This window comes from Doryrhamphus excisus, chromosome 3, assembly GCF_030265055.1.
Source record: "Doryrhamphus excisus isolate RoL2022-K1 chromosome 3, RoL_Dexc_1.0, whole genome shotgun sequence".
Classification (NCBI taxonomy): domain Eukaryota; kingdom Metazoa; phylum Chordata; class Actinopteri; order Syngnathiformes; family Syngnathidae; genus Doryrhamphus; species Doryrhamphus excisus.
The window spans coordinates 17,656,015-17,677,882 of record NC_080468.1 but is presented as its reverse complement, the minus strand read 5'-3'; the positions used below and the strand labels follow the sequence as shown (position 1 = coordinate 17,677,882).

The 21,868-nt window shown below is 46.4% G+C and overlaps 1 protein-coding gene across 1 annotated transcript in view; it reads right to left on the bottom strand.

Moving 5' to 3' along the window:
* The window catches only part of celf2 (cugbp, Elav-like family member 2), a 230,630-nt gene that overhangs the window by 178,595 nt on the left and 30,167 nt on the right, over positions 1 to 21,868 (bottom strand). The window contains exon 2 of the mRNA XM_058069394.1: positions 10,247 to 10,348. The gene's annotated coding sequence lies outside the window, so the exon portion shown is untranslated. The remainder of the gene's footprint in view (positions 1 to 10,246; positions 10,349 to 21,868) is intronic.

Below are 21,868 nucleotides of genomic sequence, written 5' to 3'. Positions count from 1 at the left end.
TGATTCAATTGGATTGTGCCCCAGAATCCTAACTTTTCTCTTGTACTACAGTATATTGAGTAATGGGACAGTAACCGTGACTATAGGGGTGCTATTTCATCCCTAGAGGGCTCTAATCCTGTTAAAAATATATGACTCCTGCCGGGATTCAACTGGATCGTGCTCCAGAACCCTCCCTCATCTCTTCAAAGGCCGTGGTTGAGGGCTCGTGCGTGCGCCAAAAGGTGCGCTTCCTCTCGGCGAGATGAAAAATAAGCCGTCGCCACCTGTTGACAGCCGCCGGGCCGCCAACACAAGCTGAATAACATCATTCCTCCCAATTGCCATTTGTGTCCCGTGACGCCAGCGCCAGCTGCCTCGCTCAGACGTCGGCGGCTTTTCCATTCTCCGCCTGAAACGGCGGGCCCCGATAATGCCGGGCCCCGATAATGCCGGGCCGGGAACACTCTTCTCTCCCTCTTAAGATGTTAAACAGTCTCCGCTTTGCCGCTCCGCCGCCGCTCTGATCCTTTGACGACCTGGTCACGGCGAGAAGAAAAAAAGAAATGCAAAGAGGCGCACTTGAGAGGAGAGGATAAGGACCGGGTCTCCAATAATACACCTCCGCAGATGGATTTGATGGAGCCGGAGGACGGATGCCAGCCTCTCGGCTGAGGGGCGTTTGTGGAATGAATCTTGTGGCTGAGGGGTGAAACACATTCAGGATTCCCGGGGCTTATTGCGCACGGCGCCTGATTATGGCGGAGGCGGCTCGCTTCCCCCGGCGATATCGGGGCGGCGGGGTCGAACTAAGGGGGAAAATCAGCCAGCGTTTGGGCCCCCCCCCCCGGCCAGCTTTAGATACAAACCACAAACTAACAGCCGAGGAACACCTCCACACGCCGAACCCAAACATCCTGCTGGCTGATGATGCTGATGATGCCAGCTACGGTGTCTGGGGTCTCCTCGGGGGGTCTGCAAGGGTCCTGTCACGCCTGGAGGAGAACAAGGCAGGGCGCCAACACAGAAGCGCATCCCTGAGGGTGGCACGCCGCGCCTTGTGGGGGACATGTCCATGGAGGCGTGTGATCCACGTCCCATTCACAGCAGCTAGCGTGTCACAGACAACAACTTCCTGGGTGGGGCCTTTTCATTGGCCCGCCCACTTCCTAAAGTAGCATTCTCCAAGAATGCCCACTAAATGCCAAATAAACAACAAATGGACAAATAAAGTCAACATATGGAGAACATTAAACGAGAAAAAACACGGCATTTACTAAAGTAATCTCATTATAGCAGCAGAAAGTATACACTAATTACACTAATAAAGTCACAATATTATAGGAATAAAGTCACAATATATGGGGAATGGAATGGAATACATTAGTGTGGGAAGAGAGTCACAATATTTTGGGAATAAAGTCTCAATATTATGGGAATAAAGTCACGATATTATGGGAGTAAAGTCTTGATATTATGGGAATAAAGTCTCGATATTATGGGAATAAAGTCTCGATATTATGGGAATAAAGTCTCGATATTATGGGAATAAAGTCACAATATTATGGGAGTAAAGTCTCGATATTATGAGAATAAAGTCTTGATATTATGGGAATAAACTCTAGATTTCATGGGAATAAAGTCACAATATTATGGGAATAAAGTGACGATATTATGGGAATAAAGTCCCGATATTATGGGAATAAAGTCCCGATATTATGGGAATAAAGTCCCGATATTATGGGAACAAAGTCTTGATATTATGGGAATAAACTCGAGATTTTATGGGAATAAAGTCACAATATTATGGGAATAAAGTGATCATATGGGAATAAAGTCCCGATATTTTGGGAATAAAGTCACGATATAATGGGAATAAAGTATTGATATTATGTGAATAAAGTCTAGATTTTATGGGAATAAAGTCACAATATTATGGGAATAAAGTGATGACATTATGGGAATAAAGTCTTGATATTTTGGGAATGAAGTGACAATATTATGGGAATAAACTAGATTTTATGAGAATAAAGTCTGGATATTATGGGAATAAAGTCTGGATATTATGGGAATAAAGTCTTGACATTATAGGAATAAAGTCACAATATTATGGGAATAAAGTGTTGATATTATGGGAATAAAGTGTCGATATTATGGGAATAAACTAGATTTTATGAGAATAAAGTCACAATATTATGGGAATAAAGTCTGGATATTATGGGAATAAAGTGACGATATTATGGGAATAAAGTCACCAGATGACCAGAAAGTCACCTGGGCCTTTTTGCTGATTGGCTAGCGCTGCCCGCCTGGCGTGCCATTGGGGGGGCCCGTGTGGACGTGTAGACGTGGGTTTGAGTGGCGCGTGCGTCCAGGCCTGGCTATACGATGTCCCCTTGAACGATGAAAAGCGGCGGCTGATTGAGGAATATCTTTTGTGTGCCGATTGCAAAGGATGATGGGAAAAGGCGCAAAGACACTTATTAGCATTTCCTAATGAATCCAGATTAAAAACGATAAAGCGGCACGGGCGATGTGGATTTTAATTCCACGCAGCGTGCAAACCATTAATAACCGTTCCTCCGCCGCCTCCCGGCTGGAGTCGGGATTTCTTTCCTGAATAGCGTTGCGTTCGAGGGAATCGGGGGGTCTAATGACACATCAGAAGACGCCTATGCTCTTTGTTCCTGTGACCCACTTTGCGAGATGCGAGCTCGATTATTACGCCTGCCAAAAGGTGTGTGTGTGTGTGTGTGTGTGTGTGTGCGTGTGCGTGTGCGTGTGCCCGCTTTAATTAAAGTGTGCCAAGGAAGTGACACGCACGTCTCCGTGTTCACCTGCATTATTAAACCATCTCCAGCCAAGCACAAACACAAAGACTTCACAGTCGCCTTCTTTTGTCTTGCCGTGCTATCGTGTCAATTAGCCTACGAGCTCCAGGTACTGCTAGGACTACTAGTAGGACTACTACCAGTACTTCATACAACACTACGTTCCTTCACAGCAGGGAACTGCAACACGACGGTAACGGAACATGTGCTTCTCAAAAGTCATTTTGGCCTTCTGTACTACCCAAATCTCTTTTATTATGATGACTATAGGGGTGTTATGTCATGCCTAGAGGGCTCTAATAATGTATTGTATTTAGAAGGTTTATAAACAAATTACAGGTTTTCTTTTTCTAATTATGTCTGCAAAATTGAGTAATAAGAAGGTAATGGTGACTATAGGGGTGTTATGTCATGTCTAGAGGGCTCTAATAATGTATTGTATTTAGAAGGTTTATGAACAAATTACAGGTTTTCTTTTTCTAATTATGTCTGCAAAATTGAGTAATAAGAATGTAATGGTGACTATAGGGGTGTTATGTCATGTCTGGAGGCTCTATCGTGTTAAAAACTGTATTTAGAAGGTTGTAAAGAGGTTTACTCTGCCTAATACTTATATTATTGTCAACTATATTCGGTAATACAAGTATAAAATATGACTATAGGGGTGTTATGTCATGCCCAGAGGCTCTATGGTGTTAAAAACTGTATTTAGAAGGTGGTAAAGAGGTTTACTATGCCTGATACTCATATTATTGCCAACTATATTCAGTAATACAAGTATAAAATATGACTATAGGGGTGTTATGTCATGTCTAGAGGGCTCTAATAATGTATTGTATTTAGAAGGTTTATAAACAAATTACAGGTTTTCTTTTTCTAATTATGCCTGCAAAATTGAGTAATAAGAATGTAATGGTGACTATAGGGGTGTTATGTCATGTCTGGAGGCTCTATCGTGTTAAAAACTGTATTTAGAAGGTTGTAAAGAGGTTTACTCTGCCTAATACTTATATATTATTGTCAACTATATTAGGTAATACAAGTGTAAAAGGTGACTATAGGGGTGTTATGTCATGCCCGGAGGCTCTATGGTGTTAAAAACTGTATTTAGAAGGTGGTAAAGATGTTTACTATGCCTAATACTTATATTATTGTCAACTATATTCGGTAATACAAGTATAAAATATGACTATAGGGGTGTTATGTCATGTCTAGAGGGCTCTAATAATGTGTTGTATTTATAAGGTTTGTAAACCGGTTACAGGTTTTCTTTTTCTTATTATGTCTGCAAAATTGAGTAACAGGAATGTAATGGTGACTATAGGGGTGTTATGTCATGTCCGGAGGCTCTATGGTGTTAAAAACTGTATTTAGAAGGTTGTAAAGAGGTTTACTATGCCTAATACTTATATTATTGTCAACTATATTCGATAATACAAGTGTAAAAGGTAACTATAGGGGTGTTATGTCATGTCCGGAGGCTCTATGGTGTTAAAAACTGTATTTAGAAGGTTGTAAAGAGGTTTACGATGCCTAATACTAATTATTGTCGACCATATTAGGTAATACAAGTGTAAAAGGTGACTATGGGGGTGTTATGTCATGTCCAGAGGTCTCTAATAATGTTGAAATGTGTATTCAGAATGTGGTAAACGGCTTATGTAGCAGAATATTCCATTTATGAATAAAGAATCCTACTTTGTGGAAATTCACTTATCACGGCCCGGTTTGCCAGCAGTGAACAGTGATAAGCGAGGGCCTACCGTGATGACCAAGTCCGTCTGCGAGGAGCCAATCTGCTACTAATGGAGTATTTTTTGGGAAGCGAGGAGCGATGGATACGGCGTACTAGCCAAGAGTACTGCTGGAAGTACTCCAACACTTTGCTAATCAATGCACCTTTCCCCGGCGAGCCGCTTTGGTAGGATGCGGGTAATTAAAAAGACATCACGCGTGTAGAAGGCGTGTTGGCTCGGGTCGGCGAGGAAGATCGACACCTGCCGAGGACGAGGAAAGACATGATCAAATGCGACGGGGGCGGTCGGGGGCGGTTGTGGGATGAAAGTCCAACTCCCCCCTCGGGACAAAGCCGCGGATCCTCAGAGGGTCGTCATGATGAAAACGCGTGGCTCTTACGCGGCGATGAAATGAGGATGCAGATGAAGAGCGGGAAGCGGGATAATCAGAGCCAGAAAAAAGCTGAAAGACGGCGGGGGCGGGAAGGGTAATTTTTTTCAAGGAACCTGCTTGTGATATGATGCACCTTTATCCCGTTGTTTTTATTTGCCGCCTCTCACAGGGCTTTATTATTATATCCCGGGCAAAGCCGCGCCGCCACATATGGAGGCTGCCAGTCAACGCCGCCGCCAATAACGCCGCCGGTGCTCGCCATGAATTCATTCCCTTCCGCAAGTTGCTATTCATATTAAAAACAAGCTCATATTAAAGCCCCGACCCGTGTCTCGCAGCCCCCATCTTGCTCCCTTTATTAAACAGGGAGCAGAGGCGGGGGGGGGGGGGGGCGGCCCGGCCAAGGCGGCCCGGCGAAGGCGTCCTGGCGCACCGCCGCAGGAAGAAGATGGACGTCAAAGTTGACTTGCAGTTTGATGCGCGCGTCAATCCCCCTTCAGCTCCGAGCTGGTCTAATTGGCCGGAAGGGCGCCGCGGTTGCTTCCGGGGGCGGCGCCGGCCGAGCGTGACTCGCACGATGTCGGCGTGAGAGCGTTCAAGCCGGAGAATTGAAAGAGAGTTGTCGTCGAGTCTCCGCTCTGCATCTCCTCCGCCAATCCCGCCGTGGTATCTCGCTCCGGCAGGCCTCTTCCCGCCGCGCCGCCGCTCTGTCCGTCGCTCGCCCCCCCCCGTCTTCAATCGCTCATCCCTCCCCCAACACGCATCTTTCCCTCCATTGATGTGTGCAATCCCTTAATCCTCTTCATCTAACTCTCGTGACGCTCCTCCCTTTCTTCTGCATCCGCACCAAAACACGAGAATTTAAGTGAAAAATAATCTCGTCTGCATGAAACATTCACATGACCGACTCAGGTCAGAGTGGGTCACGTTTACCACGTTTGCCAGACGACCATGTTACTGTATCACATCATTAACTGAACTGAAACAGTACATACTAATTAGCATGCTAACGCCTAACATGATAGTGTTTACCTAAAACTGTTACTCTGCTAATGTTAGCGATGCTAACATACTCATTTCAGCATGCTAACACCTAACATGATAGTGTTTACCGACAACTGTTACTCTGCCAATGTTAGCAATGCTAACATACTCATGTTAGCATGCTAACACCTAGCATGATAGTGGTGTTTATATATGTGCCTACCCACGAAAATAGCAAAAAATGCTAATATGCTGAGATTCGCAATGCTAACACCTAGCATGCGTGTCTACCTATGAAAATGGCTAAAAATGTTACTATGCTAGCAATGCTAACATAACACTGTCAGCATGCTAACACCAATCATGACAGTGGTAAGTGTTAACCCACAAAAATAGCAAAAAATGCTTGTTTGCTGACATTCGCAATGCTAACACCTAGCATGCGTGTGTACCTGTGATAATGGATAAAAATGTTACTATGCTAGCAATGCTAACATAACACTGTCAGCATGCTAACACCAATCATGACAGTGGTAAGTGTTAACCCACAAAAATAGCAAAAAATGCTTGTTTGCTGACATTCGCAAAGCTAACACCTAGCATGCGCGTCAACCTATGATAATGGATAAAAATGTTACTATGCTAGCAATGCTAACCTAACAATGTTAGAATGCTAACACCATTCATGACAGTGGTAAGTGTCAAACCGCAAAAATTGCAAAAAATGCTTGTACGCTGACATTGGCAATGCTAACACCTAGCATGTGTGCCTACCTATGAAAATAGCTAAAAATGTTACTATGCTAGCAATGCTAACATAATGTTATAATGCTAACCCCAATCATGACAGACCCAGGAAAATAGCAAAAAATGCTAATATGTTAGCATGTTGCTAACATTAGCATGCATGACAGGCCAGTGCATCGGGAAGGCTAAAGGTCTCCAAACCCGTGCCCCGAGCATCTTTTGTGTGGCAACCCAGGAAAATAGCAAAAAATGCTAGTATGCTAATGTTAGCAACACGCTCCGGCTACTATGGGGAGTTACTGTATCAACAACACTTTAACTACCATACCACTATATACAGAACCAGTGCCGCAAGGCATGCTGGGAACCTCCACAACAAGGCACCGGCTTGCACCCCATAGAGGCTAGCGTCTGACCCTCATGGCCCCCCCGTCCTCGTGCCGCTCGTCCCCCGTCGTGTTTACCGACAAATGGCCCCTTTAATGAGCTTTTTATTGGGCGTTGTAAACGGCGGCGGCGCCAATATTTGCTTAATTACTCGGGCTTATGTTGCCATTTGATGAGATTGGAAACATAACAAAGATTAGGGAGGAGATTTATAATATCCACTAACAACTTTAACTCATTACACACGGCGCAGCGCTGCTGAGTTTAAGAGCGTCTTGTCAAACACTTCTTCGTTATTACACGCACGCACACACACGCACACGCATGTACACAGCCATGTCCCCCTGGAATGACTTTGGAGAGGAGATGCCCGCTGTGTCATATTAAAAAGAATTACAATTAATAATGTTATTACAGCAGCCGCCATGTAATGAAAATATAATACCTGTTAATATACATAAGATTACGCTGATTGACAGCCGTTCATTAAACACGCATCACACGCCAGGTCCAGCTGAAGGATGACGTAACGCTATGGACATTGTTACAGATAAACGCAGACGGAGACTCCTTTGGAATTTCCGGTTTGCAGTTTTTTTATATCATTTTAATGATGACATCATCTTTTCCACCACACAGTCACTGGATCTTTCTTATGGCTTGTACACGAAAATAACGGAAGCCATTATAGTTTCTACTTCGCCATCTTCAGCATCCTCAGCGGCTTCAAGATCCTCTACCATTTTGGCATCCTCAGCATCTTCAGCATCCTTGATATTTCCTCGATCCTCAGCATCTACACAAACCTCAGCATCTTCAGCATCCTCAGCATTCTCAGCATCTTCACAAACCTCAGCATCCTTAATATTTCCACTATCCTCAGAATCTTCACAAACCTCAGCATCTTCAGCATCCTCAGCATCCTTAATATTTACACTATCCTCAGCATCCTCAGCATCCTTAATATTTACACTATCCTCAGCATCCTCAGCATCTCCGGCATCTTCAGCATCCTCCAAATCCTCAGCATCTCAAACATCCTCGGCCTCTTCAGCATCTGGAGCTTAATCATCATCCTCGGCATCTTCAGGACCCTTTTCAGCACCTTCACCATCCTCGATATCTTGAGCAGCATCAGCATTTTCACCATCCTCAAAATCATCATCATCAGTGTCTTCATCATCACTGAATCTTCAGCAACCTCAAGAGTCTTGACCCTCGGGCAGGATCTTCAACACATTTAGGATGTCAGTATTTCCGTATCCTGGGTATCGTCACTCGTTTCCGCATCCTCTGTATCGTCAGCATCCTTCATTATCAGGATCTCCATCATCATCAGCATCTCCAAAATCATCATCAGCATCTCCAAAATCATCATCAGCATCTCCAACATCATCATCAGCATCTCCAAAGTCATCATCAGCATCTCCAAAATCATCATCAGCATCTCCAAAATCATCATCGGCATCTCCAACATCATCGGCATCTCCATCATCATCATCGGCATCTCCATCATCATCATAGGCATCTCCAACATCATCATCATCGGCATCTCCAACATCATCACCAGTATCTCCAACATCATCATCATCGGCATCTCCAACATCATCATCATCGGCATCTCCATCATCATCATCATCATCATCTCCAACATCATCATTGGTATCTCCATCATCATCATCGGCATCTTCAACATCATCATCAGCATCTCCATCATCGGCATCTCCATCCTCAGCATCTCCATTATCATCATCGGTATCTCCATCATCATCATCAGTATCTGTCCCTGCTAGTCTTGTGCATCTTCATCATCCTGAGCCAGTGCAGGTAAACAGCAGGGGGGTGATGTGGATGGGGGGGGGGGGGGGGGGGTGATATAGCGTAGAGGAAGTGCAGGATGTCGCCTGGCGGAGTGACTTCCTACTCGTCCCCGCTTGCTAGCGCCGCTCATCAGCCCGAAGCGTAGCGTTGTAATCAACGACCACATGACGACGTCCAATTAGGACGACGAAGCAAACAAGGAAGCTGACAAACTCCAAGCGCAGGAACTTCAGGTCAAAGGTCACCTCAAACAGGAAATATGTTTGTTTGGTGTTTTTTTTTTTTTTTTTTTTTTTTTTAAGAAAGTCCGCCACTGATCCAGATATGAAGTCCGAAATCCGCTGCCAGGAGTCAATAAATATGACTTGGTCCGCTTGTCAAGCTCCCGCCTCGCCAAGATGGAGGCCGGGCGCCGCCTTTTATCCCTCATCCCTCTTCTGTACGCGCCGATGTTCTGGCTTGTTATTAAAAACAAACAGCTCCTTCCTGCTCGCGACCGCCACGCCTTGTACACGCACACACACACACGCACACGCACACACATGCACACACAGGGACAGTAAATCCAGTGTGGGAATTTGACGCCCATATGGACGACTTGATGACAGCCAACATGAGAGTGCGGAGAACATGATCATCGTGGCCACTTCATTAGGTACGCAATCCAATGCAATCCAATGGAGAACGGCTTTAATACGCACAGACTTTAAAAAAGAAACTTTATAGCCCCTCCCGACTAAAAATGTGACAGACTAGTGAATGGGAAGTATGGGGGGGGGGGGCAGTGTGCAATTCCCCGGCCTCCGCTTTCGGTCCTTCCCGCCTGTTCTTTATGCATTAGATGTGGGAGCACTCAGGACAGCTCAAGCTAATTCTCTCCCTGAAGAAAGCAATTAGACCGGCGCACTCATCTAATGCTCGGCGGAGGCGGGGGGGAAGGGGGGGGGGGGGGTCTCATGTGGGTGGGTGTTCTGAACGAGAAAGAGAGAAAAATGCAGCCGGTGATGCATTTTTTTTTTTTTTTTTTTTGGAGTGTGGGGGGGGGAGTGGGGGTGGGGGGGGGGCGCATTTCCAAGGACCATTCATCCCGCATCCAATTATGGCGGCTAATTTCATCAAAATTTGCTCCTTAAAAAGTGGCGCTGCTGAATAATGAGCGCCATCATTTGACCCGCCGCCGCTCGGGGAGATGAGAGAATCCGGAAAAAGAGAAGACGGAGGAAGCCGAGCTCGGCGGGTAAGATAATTGTCGAAACACTTTGTTGCCACGGCAACGGAAATATCTGCAACTTTACACAAAAAGGGGGGGGGGACGCCGCCTGCTGTTGCACTACAGGTCAGCTGGGGGGGGGGGGTGAAACGCTCACCTTGGCACACAAAGACACGCTTGAGGTGGTGGTTCTCCAACCAGTGGCCTGGTTCCGGACACGTGTACGGTCCCATCGGACCGGGGCGCCGGGTCAGGAGTTCTGGAAGATTAGAAGCTAGTGTCACGCAAATCTTCACTTAGCGATGCCGAGTGGTTAGCGGTGTAGCTGCGGCTCATAAAAAGGTTTCAAACCCTGGTGTAGACTCCAGCAACCGTCCCCAAACTAAGTCTTGAGTGTGAATGCTAAATAAACAAACCACCACGGGGCCAAAACAAATTGAACTCAAGAGATAACTCAACACAAACTACAAAGATGGCTTCCGTGTGGCCGATGGCACCGGGAAGACCACATGACCAATTTCTCATGTTGCCTTTTGCGTGTACATTTTGGAAGTTCGGGACGGATGACGGATTATTTGGAACAAACCTGGAATAACACCCCTTGAAAAGGAATTTTAAAAAGTAAGAATAGGCTGTATTAACCGTGAAAGTGCAGGATTTTTCCCGAATATGTATTTGTGGCGTGACTGTGGCGTAACCATAGCGACGTGGCCATCCACGAAGTTCCCAGATGATCTGTGAAGAGATGGTGCGGGTAACCTTTATTAGAAGATCCATGTTGACATTTCCAGACCTGAAGAGCAGATCGCTTGTCCCCTCTTGACAGGAAGTGTTCCCAGGAAAAGAAGGAACGAGGAAGTCGACCTCGGTGGTTTCCTGGAAGCGAGGCGACGCAGCCATGTGATGTTTATTCGTTTGTGTGTGTTTTGGTTGGGGGGGGGGGGGGGTTATTTGGAGTTGATCACCCCCAAAAGCTGTCATCTCCTCTCTCTCTGTTTACTGACGGATCGGACATGATGGGAAAGGATGGGGGACGTGTGGGAGATGATGCCTCTGTGTTTAGACGGGGGCGGGAGGGGGGGGGGGGGGCGTCTGTCACCTTGTATTTGTTGATGGGGAGGGACTGGTACCGCCCCCAGTGGCAGCGGAGCAGCTGAAACATTAGCAGTACAATACCCCAAGTGATGGTACAAGGAAAGTTGGAAGTTGGGGGTTAGGGGGTAAATGTTAGTTGTAAAGGTTAGGGTTAGGGGTAAAAGTTAGGGGTAAAGGTTAAGGTTAGGGGTAAAGGTTAGGGTTAGGGGTAAAGGTTAGGGTTAGGGGTAAAAGTTAGGGGTAAAGGTTAGGGTTACTGGTAAAAGTTAGGGTTAGGGGTAAAAGTTAGGGGTAAAGGTTAAGGTTAGGGGTAAAGGTTAGGGTTAGGGGTAAAGGTTCGGGTTACTGGTAAAAGTTAGGGTTAGGGGTAAAGGTTAGGGTTACTGGTAAAAGTTAGGGTTAGGGGTAAAGGTTAGGGTTACTGGTAAAAGTTAGGGTTAGGGGTAAAAGTTAGGGGTAAAGGTTAAGGTTAGGGGTAAAGGTTAGGGTTAGGGGTAAAAGTTAGGGGTAAAGGTTAAGGTTAGGGGTAAAGGTTAGGGGTAAAAGTTAGAGTTAGAGGTTAGGGTTAGGGGTAAAGGTTAGGGGTAAAGGTTAGGGTTAGGGGTAAAAGTTAGGGGTAAAGGTTAGGGGTAAAAGTTAGGGTTAGGGGTAAAGGTTAGGGGTAAAGGTTAGGGTTAGGGGTAAAGGTTAGGGGTAAAGGTTAGGGTTAGGGGTAAAAGTTAGGGGTAAAGGTTAGGGGTAAAAGTTAGGGTTAGGGGTAAAGGTTAGGGGTAAAGCTTAAGGTTAGGGGTAAAGGTTAGGGGTAAAGCTTAAGGTTAGGGGTAAAGGTTAGGGGTAAAGGTTAGGGGTAAAGGTTAGGGGTAAAGCTTAAGGTTAGGGGTAAAGGTTAGGGGTAAAGGTTAGGGGTAAAGCTTAAGGTTAGGGGTAAAGGTTAGGGGTAAAGCTTAAGGTTAGGGGTAAAGGTTAGGGGTAAAGCTTAAGGTTAGGGGTAAAGGTTAAGGTTAGGGGTAAAGGTTAAGGGTAAAGCTTAAGGTTAGGGGTAAAGGTTAGGGGTAAAGGTTAAGGTTAGGGGTAAAGGTAAAGGTTAGGGGTAAAGGTTAGGGGGTTAGAGGTGAAGATTGGGGGCAGGTCTTGAGTTAGGGGGGTCAGGATTAGAGCCAGTTGTCCCGATTCAACCACTATTACGAGAATCCTGAGAATCTCCAGACAGGACGGTGGTCCCTTTCGTTTATCCATGTTTGTTATTCCGCCCCCTGCTGGCCATTGAAAAGAAGGGTTGTAAGGTTTGGGAGGGGTCTTGGTAGGGGTCTTGGGTATTGGGTATTGGGTACTTGCACCCAAGTAAAAGTGGAATGTGGTCAAGGCGAGCCTCGGCGAGTCTCCTCGTCAAGGAGGTGAGTCAGGAAGTGTTCCTGTCTGTCGGCATGTTTGTTGGTTGCCGACACGGGAAGCGTCTGGCCTTGACTCAAACCAAACTCAAGCAGCCCCCCCTCGTGCCCCCCTCGTGCCCCCCACGTACTCCTCTTCCTCCTCGCCATGGCTTATGCCCGCAAACAAAGCGAAATGCACTTAGGGAGAGGAGAGTCGGTGGCGGCGGCGGCGGTTATTAGTGCTCTCTGATGAGCCTCGGCCGGCGGTGGCGGTGGCGAGGCGAGGCGAGGCGAGGCGAGGTGAGGTGCGGGCGACGCTACAGGCGGCCTCGGGCGGCGGCGATGTAATTAGACATCAAGTGAATTCTATCTGGGTAATGAACAGGCAGAGGGTCAGCTACCTGCCGCCCCTCACCTCACCATCACGCACCGCCGCCGCCGCCATTGTGGTCCGTGAATACCGCCGCGCTGTCAAGCTGTCGGGCGCGTTAGCGTGGCGTCGGAGCAGGAAATTAACCTCCGAAGTTGACTTCAGTTTGGTTCAAGATCAACAAAACTTTTACACCACTTGGGAAAAAAAAAAAACATTTTGTCGTCTCGCAGTCTGTCATGACTTGGCGGTAAAATGTGGTTCCGATTCCGAGATCGCGTCCCCGAGCCGCCGTATGGCCAGACGTTTAGCGACTAGCACGCTGCTGCCGTGATGTAATACAAGCTGGAAATTAGCACGACGACGGGGGTCCACCTGTTTGTGTGTGATGCTCACTCAGCAGATGGACGCCCCCCTTCCCCCCACCCCCCCAATTACCTCCACGTAATTACTGCTGATTATTACTTAACATCCAACATGTTCTTTGGTTAATGGAGATGCCATTAAACAACATCACGTCACATGGTTATGTTTCCTCGTTTTGGGGTACGGGACCCTTCGCCGTGTTGATACCAACACGTACTACACGATAAAGGTGAGGGACAGGAAGTGTTTGACTCCGGTTTAGGAACAGCTAGCCTTCCCGCCGGAACACATACTGGAACAAAGACGAGCGGATAAGCTTGGATACCAAACCATGAAAAGTCAAAAAACATACACCGTATTTTCTGGACTATAAGTCGCTCCGGGGGCGGCACGGCGGTCTAGTGGTTAGCGCGCAGACCTCACAGCTAGGAGACCAGGGTTCAATTCCACCCTCGGGCATCTCTGTGTGGAGTTTGCATGTTCTCCCCGTGCATGTGTGGGTTTTCTCCGGGTACTCCGGTTTCCTCCCACATTCCAAAAACATGCTAGGTTAATTAGCCACTCCAAATTGTCCATAGGTATGAATGTGAGTGTGAATGGTTGTTTGTCTATATGTGCCCTGGGATTGGCTGGCCACCAGTCCAGGGTGTACCCCGCCTCTCGCCCGAAGACAGCTGGGATAGGCTCCAGCACCCCCCGCGACCCTCGTGAGGAAAAGCGTTCATTCATTCAGAATGAATGAATGAAAACCACGTGTATTAACAGCTGTGGCTGTAGGCAACCTCTTAATGTCATTTTAAAGGTAGAAAATGAATGAATGAATGAAAGTCGCTCCGGAGTATAAGTCGTACAATGCCAAAAATGCATAATTAGGTCGAAAAAAACATAAGTCGCACTGAAGTATAAGTCGCATTTTTTGCGGGTAATTTATTTTCCGAACTACAGACAGACATTACGTCCTCTTGGAAGGCAAGTTCTAACAATAATATGAATATATGTAAGATATGCTAACACAATGCTTATTAGCTACACAAAAAATAAACACAAACATAAAAGGTGTCCAGTGTTTATGGAAATATTCAGTTTTTTCATTTATCAGTCGCTCTGGAGTATAAGTCGCAATATAATACGGAAAATACGGTATATTTCAAACTTGAATACAAATTTGATGTTATACAGTAAACCTCGGATATATCGGACTCGGATATATCGGAAATTCGCTCACAACGGACAGATAAAAAAGAACCGATTTTTCTGTAATGCATTTCCAATAAAAATTCATTGCATATATCGGATTTTTTATAACGGATTTCGCCTATTTCGGACAAAATCTCCAGTCCCGTTCCAATGCATTTCCATGAAATTTCCCTGTCATATATCGGACGGCCGCATCGTGGCGCTCCGATTCGCCGAATGGTGACAGGTCGCTATACGACGTCATTTGCAGCGTTTGCAGCGTTGCCTGCGCGTCCAGGTACATTGGAAACATAGTCAAGGAAGTGCCTTTTTATAACGGATAAAATCCCATTTACGCATATACCGGATATAAATCCGATTCGCTTATATCGGACAAAACTAGTGGGAACAATTGAATCCGATATATCCGAGGTTTACTGTATCAAATAATATTTGTATTTCACGTCGTGCTGTAGTTTGGAATGAAGGTATGGGGTCGCGCGGTGGGCTAGTGGTTAGCATGTTGGCCGCAACGTCACGAGATCTGGGTTCGTATCTGGAGGCGGACATCTGCTAGCAAGCAGGCTAAATTTACTCAAAACCCAAGAAGTCCAAAACGTACCATTTCTAAGTGTTAAGGTAATGTCATGTAAGCTAACGTGTAGCGCCATACCATAATACTACATAGTGAGTACATGAGTTTGTGCCCCCCCCTTCACTGCGGAGCATTTGGTACAACTAGCACGCTAACGTCTTCCTTTGTTTCCTTTTTTATGAGAGAGCTCAGGGGAAGTTAACATCACAGGCTCGCTTGATTTGCTCACCAGGACAGCCCAGGTGGTCCTGCCTCATTGGTTGGTTTTTGAATCGGACTTATAGGTATGACGTCATATGGCCCTGATAATTAGCATTACCTTAACACCGCATGAAGTCAATCATAGCGTGATAGAGTGAAAAAAATGTTTTCCTCCCAATCTGTGTGGAAGTGGTACATTTTTTCCCTCATATTTCTCCAATAATTAGATACCCCCCCTAATTAATATACAAATAGCGTATATATCCACTTTGTAGAAGACTTGTACTGTCTTTTGTGCTAACATTGCTGGGTTCTCTCAGGCGTTCCACATCATGTTGGAGTGAAAACGGCGCTGTGAAGCAGGAGATGTGGGAGCGCTGCGGAGGTGACCTAAGTGCTTTGTGTGGAGTCAAGCGCCAGCGGCAAGGCAGGGGGGGGGCGCTTTTAGCGCGGGGGTCCAAGCTCGGCGAGCGGCGGGTGTCGGCCGGGCTCTTTGTTAAGGCTCATTCTCTCGTCTGCGACCGTGAAACATCGATAGAGCTGCCGGACGCCACCCTCTCACTCGGGGCTCTGCATCCCAGCTTGACCTCCTCTTCCTTTTCCTTTTGTTTGCGCCTTCTCCGACATCCGACATCCTATGCCCCCCCCCACCCCGCTGTCATGCATTGTTTCCGACGATCGGAAAGAAAAGCGGCCCGCTCAGGCCGCCGCACGCCCCCCCCAGAGAACAGGGGACCGCACACTAACAAGATGCTAACACCCCCCCCCTCTCGGTGATCCAATGTGACCTGACTGGATATCAATAACATTTTAATGCTCCACTTGCAGCCTATTAATGCGGCGCCGTATCGACGGGAGCGCCTCCAGGTTACACGAGGCTCCGTGCGGAAGCTCGCTGATGTCGGAATGCTTCAAGAGCCCCCCCCTCGCGCCCCCCCCCCCCCAATCAATGAGCTCCTTCACCACACGCAGCGCCCGCTCGCACAAAGTGACCTTTTAAAGCAAGAATGTGAAACAACGGAAATGGGAGGGCAATTTCTGCGGCGTAACGATGTCAGCAGAGCACGCTGATAAGTTGTCGGGAGCGGCTCGTCACCTGAACAGCTTCCTCTCCGGGTTAATTAATTGGGATATCTAGCGCCCGTGTGGACAGGAAATGAGTCGGCTACAGAGCGAGATGAGGCAAAACGCCACGCGAGGCACTTTGCGGCCGGGAGATAGAAAGCGCCGCGTTTCATCCATCCTTTGCTCCCATTAAAGCGGCTACGGGCGAGGAAGACGATCAAGGCGCTAATTTCCACCCGCCGAGAAAAGGATGACAAAAGAGGAGAGCCGGCCGCGGCGGCGCCGCTATTCTCTGGTGTTTAAATTAGCGGCGCCCGACACGTGAAATATGAGGCGGAACGCAGCCGCGCCATCTTTTGGCTCGCCGTCGCCTCCTCTGGTGCTACGTGGTATGGCGCGGCACCGGGCCACAACCACGCCATGCGTGCACACGGGCATGTGATCCATCCAACATGGCCGCTACTTCAGGGCTTGTCTTGTACTTACTGGTTGAAATGGTGCCATTTTTAAAACTCATTTCCAACTTGTGTCTTCTTCCCTAAGCGCCGCCGCCGCCGCTTTTCACCGCTACAAAGTGACATGGCACGCGTGGCCAAATCTCTCCGTGACGGAGCCACCGCTCGCGCTCGCCCGCCACTTCTCATTCTCCGTCGCCCGGCCCCGCTCAATCGCCTCGCCTTCGCCTCCCGTCAGCGTTTGGCAGGCGTCTCTAAACGCTTCAACACAATTTCACCGCCTGCCACACGTGCCGCGTTGCTCCCGGAATGGGCAGGCGCTCCGGGAGGCGCGTGTGACGGGATGCTGCAAACGCACGTCGGATACCGGCGGACATGTCAGACATGGCTAATGGCCATTGGCCTTTCTTCTTTCTTCACAGATTCATTTTCTTTAGCTCGAAAGGTGATGACTGGAACACAGAGGAGATGATGATATCGGGTATCGGGTATCGGGTATCGGGTATCAGATATCGGGTATCGGGTATCAGGTATCGGAATCAGGTATCGGGTATCAGGAATCAGGAATCAGGTATCAGGAATCAGGTATCAGGAATCGGGTATTGGGTATCAGGTATTGGCTATCGGCTATCGGTATCAGGTATCAGGAATCAGGAATCGGGTATCAGGTATCAGGTATTGGCTATCGGCTATCGGTATCAGGTATCAGGAATCAGGAATCGGGTATCAGGTATCAGATATCGGGTATCAGGAATCGGGTATCAGGAATCGGGTATTGGGTATCAGGTATCGGCTATCGGTATCAGGTATCGGGTATCGGGTATCAGGTATCGGCTATCAGATATCCGGTATCAGGTACCGGGTATCAGGTACCGGGTATCAGGTATCAGGTATCAGGTATCGGTATCAGGTATCAGATATCAGATATCAGATATCAGATATCAGATATCCGGTATCGGGTATCGGGTATCAGGTATCAGGAATCGGGTATCAGGAATCGGGTATCAGGTATCAGGTATCAGGAATCGGGTATCGGTATCAGGTATCAGGAATCGGGTATCAGGTATCAGGTATCGGGAAGTATATTCTCCAATATGGACAACCAATAGGATGTACGATCTCGCCTCTTATGAACATCCTGCCACAAAGCTGTCGGACTTCCTCTAAGCGGGCCGCCCAGGTCCTTGATGTGGGCTGGATGCGGCCCAGCAGGGATCCACGCTGCAGCTCAAGTCCGTTAAAAATGCAACACAGGCACTTTTTCAGTCGTAGGGAGGGGGGGGGGGGACCCGTCCCTGTACTCTGAGTGAACTTGCAGTCTGCGGGGGGGAGGGGGGGGGGGATTTATGGAGATGAGACCATCCCAGAAGCTCCTCCCGCAGCCGCCCGGCCCGGTCCCGAGTGTGGCGACTGTTTGTTGATTTGTGCCAGCGTTTAACTTTGGCTCCGTTTACTTGACACTCGACATATCGATTACTTTGGACCTGACAGCCCGCTGGAGAAGCCGGCTTTGATCGGGAGTGGTCTGCTGACTCTCACGCTGCCTTTTTCCACCCGTCGCAGGACAAATCCTGTCGTGCGGAAAAAATACTTCATGCTTTTGGGACCTCTGGCCTGGATGGCTGGAACAATCAGTCTACTCCCATCTCTAGTTGGTCCGAGCGCACGAGTGCTGGCTGGAAGCAAGACGAGAGATAATACAGGGCATCTCAACTTAGTCTGGCTGAGTATTCCATCGAGTATTCCATAAAAAAGGGTTTCAAGTACAGTAATCCCTCGTTTACCGTGGCTAATCACTTCCAGTCTCGTCCGTGGTGAGTTCATTAGGATTCCTGATTTACAAATGGAATATTTCAGGAGAGCACAGAAAACCCACTTGAAAACATTACCAAAGCCCCTAGACATGACATAACACCCCTATAGTTACCTTTACTATTACCCAGTATAGGAGGCATGATAAAAAAAAGCACAGTATAGCATAAAAAACTTATTTATGACCTTAAGAAAACCTTTACCTTTACAACCTTCTACATATGATTTTTAATTTCAGTAGAGCCCTCTAGACACAAAATAACACCCCTATAGTCACATTAACCTACTATTACCCAATATAGTAGACATAAGAGAAAATAAGACATGATAAACCTGTTTACAACCTTCCAAACTCGCTTTTTAATATTATTAGAGCCCTCTACACGTGATATAACACCCCTATAGTCACCTTTACACCCCTATTACTCAATATAATAGACATAAGACAAAAAAATTAGACATAAAAAGGCTGTTTCCCACCTTCCAAATTCGCTTTTTAATATTATTAGAGCCCTCTAGACATAAAATAACACCCCTATAGTCACCCTTACACTCCTATTACCTAATATAATAGACATAGGACAAAAAAATTAGACATGAAAAAGCTGTTTCCAACCTGCCAAATTCACTTTTTAATATTATTAGAACCCTCTACACACAAAATAACACCCCTATAGTCACCTTTACACTCCTATTACCCAATATAGTAGACGTAAGACAAAATAATTAGACATGAAAAAGCTGTTTCCAACCTTCCAAATTCGCTTTTTAATATTATTAGAGTCCTCTACACATAATATAGCACCCCTATAGTCACCTTTACACTCCTATTACCCAATATAGTAGACGTAAGACAAAATAATTAGACATGAAAAAGCTGTTTCCAACCTTCCAAATTCGCTTTTTAATATTATTAGAGTCCTCTACACATAATATAGCACCCCTATAGTCATCTTTACGCTCTTATTAACCAATATAGTAGACATAAGAGCAAATAAGACAGACTATGCATAGAAACCCTGTACATGACCTTCAAATTAGAGCCCTTAGACATGAAATAACACCCCCCCCCCCCCGTCACCTTTACACTCCTATTCCCCAATAAGAATAAACAAAATGTGACACAAAACAATAGGTCCTAGTACAGTAGGGGGGGTACTGTCGTTCCGTCTTTGCACCCTGGTTGTAGTTAGCGTTCTGTCCAGTGACGAGCTCCCTGTGTTGGCTAGTTGTAGCCCAAATAGAGCCTCTTCGGCCTCTCTGGAGGGACGACAGTATGGTCCGCTAACACTAACACGAACACCAACCTTTGATGTCAAGTAGGGGGCCCACATTTCACAGGCCGCAGGTTTGAGACCCCTGATTGAACGTATTGTGGTCAAAGCCATCAAACAAGCATCAGCGCTCGCTCGGCCCACAAAAGGTGAAGCCCTCGCGCGGTGCGGATCAAAGCGATTATTAAACGCGGGGAAGGCGAAGGCGGCGGCTCAAAGATGACACTGACATCAAGGCGTTGTGAAGGGGGGAGGACTCCACACGCGGGAGGTGCTACCGACTCTGGTTTCTTTACCCCCCCCCACACTGTGCTCGCTTACCTGCGCGGCATCAAGAATAAAAATAGGCTTATTAATCTTCCGTGCACGGAATAATAGCGCATGTCATGACCTCGCTGACGGTCTTTGGAAGCAAGCGTCAGCAACAACAAAGCGTGGCTTTCAAATCAAACATAACGGCGGAACCTCGGTTAGCGTGTTTTTTGGTTTAAGTTGAAATTGTTGCCTCGGTTTAAGTCCTTTTTCTGGTTGGCCTGCAATATGGCGTCTTGTGGTATCACCGATACACGGAATGATTCTTGGAGTCTTCCCTGACAGGATTCATGTACTTTGCTGAAATATGTTGTTTGTAATTATGTTCATTCAAATAGTAACCTTGACAAAAATGTTGTGTTGCTGCTGGATGTTCACATAGTCCCGGTACACAGGAGAAACTTTTCCACAAGTCAAAGTTGAGTGGAAGGCTCGTCTTGTTTACATCATGTAAACACTATTCCATGATAGCGGCAAGCGCCATCTTTTCACAAATATTTACAGTGGGGGGGGGGGGGGGTATTGTAGTGACATACTTTCACCTCATCAAATGGACAGTCGAGTCTTACACTAGTCAAAGATCCTCTATTGGACAGAAGAGATCTGCTGTTTGGAGGAACCTACTGCAAAAGAAAATAACACTAGTCAAAGATCCTCTATATGACAACAGGAGTGTTGTGATGTTTTTTTTTTAGAACCTACTGAACAAAAGTAGTCAAAGATCCACTATATGACAGGAGTGTTGCGATGTTTTAAGAACCTAAAAAGGAGTCAAAGATCCTCCATATGACAGGAGTGTTGTGATGTTTTAAGAACCTAGACAGGAGTCAAAGATCCTCATATGACAGGAGTGTCTTACACTAGTCAAAGATCCTCTATTGGACAGAAGAGATCTGCTGTTTGGAGGAACCTACTGCAAAAGAAAATAACACTAGTCAAAGATCCTCTATATGACGACAGGAGTGTGGTGATGTTTTAAGAACCTAAAAAGGAGTCAAAGATCCTCTATATGACAGGAGTGTGGTGACGTTTTAAGAACCTACTGAACAAAACAAGAAGTCAAAGATCCTCTATATGACAGGAGTGTTGTGATGTTTTTTTTAGAACCTACTGAACAAAAGTAGTCAAAGATCCACTATATGACAGGAGTGTTGTGATGTTTTAAGAACATCAGGAGTTTTTCAGGAGTTCTTAAAACATCACAACACTCCTGTCATATAGAGAATCTTTGACTCCTTTTTAGGTTCTTAAAACATCACAACACTCCTGTCATATAGAGGATCTTTGACCTCTTGTTTTGTTCATTAGGTTCTGAAAACATCTCAACACTCCTGTCATATAGAGGATCTTTGACTCCTTTTTAGGTTCTTAAAACATCACAACACTCCTGTCATATAGAGGATCTTTGACTCCTTTTTAGGTTCTTAAAACATCACAACACTCCTGTCATATAGAGGATCTTTGACTCATTTTTAGGTTCTTAAAACAGCACAACACTCCTGTCATTTAGAGGATCTTTGACTTCTTGTTTTGTTCAGTAGGTTCTTAAAACATCGCAACACTCCTGTCATATAGTGGATCTTTGACTACTTTTTAGGTTCTTAAAGCATCACAACACTCCTGTCATATAGAGGATCTTTGACTCCTTTTTTAGGTTCTTAAAACATCGCAACACTCCTGTCATATAG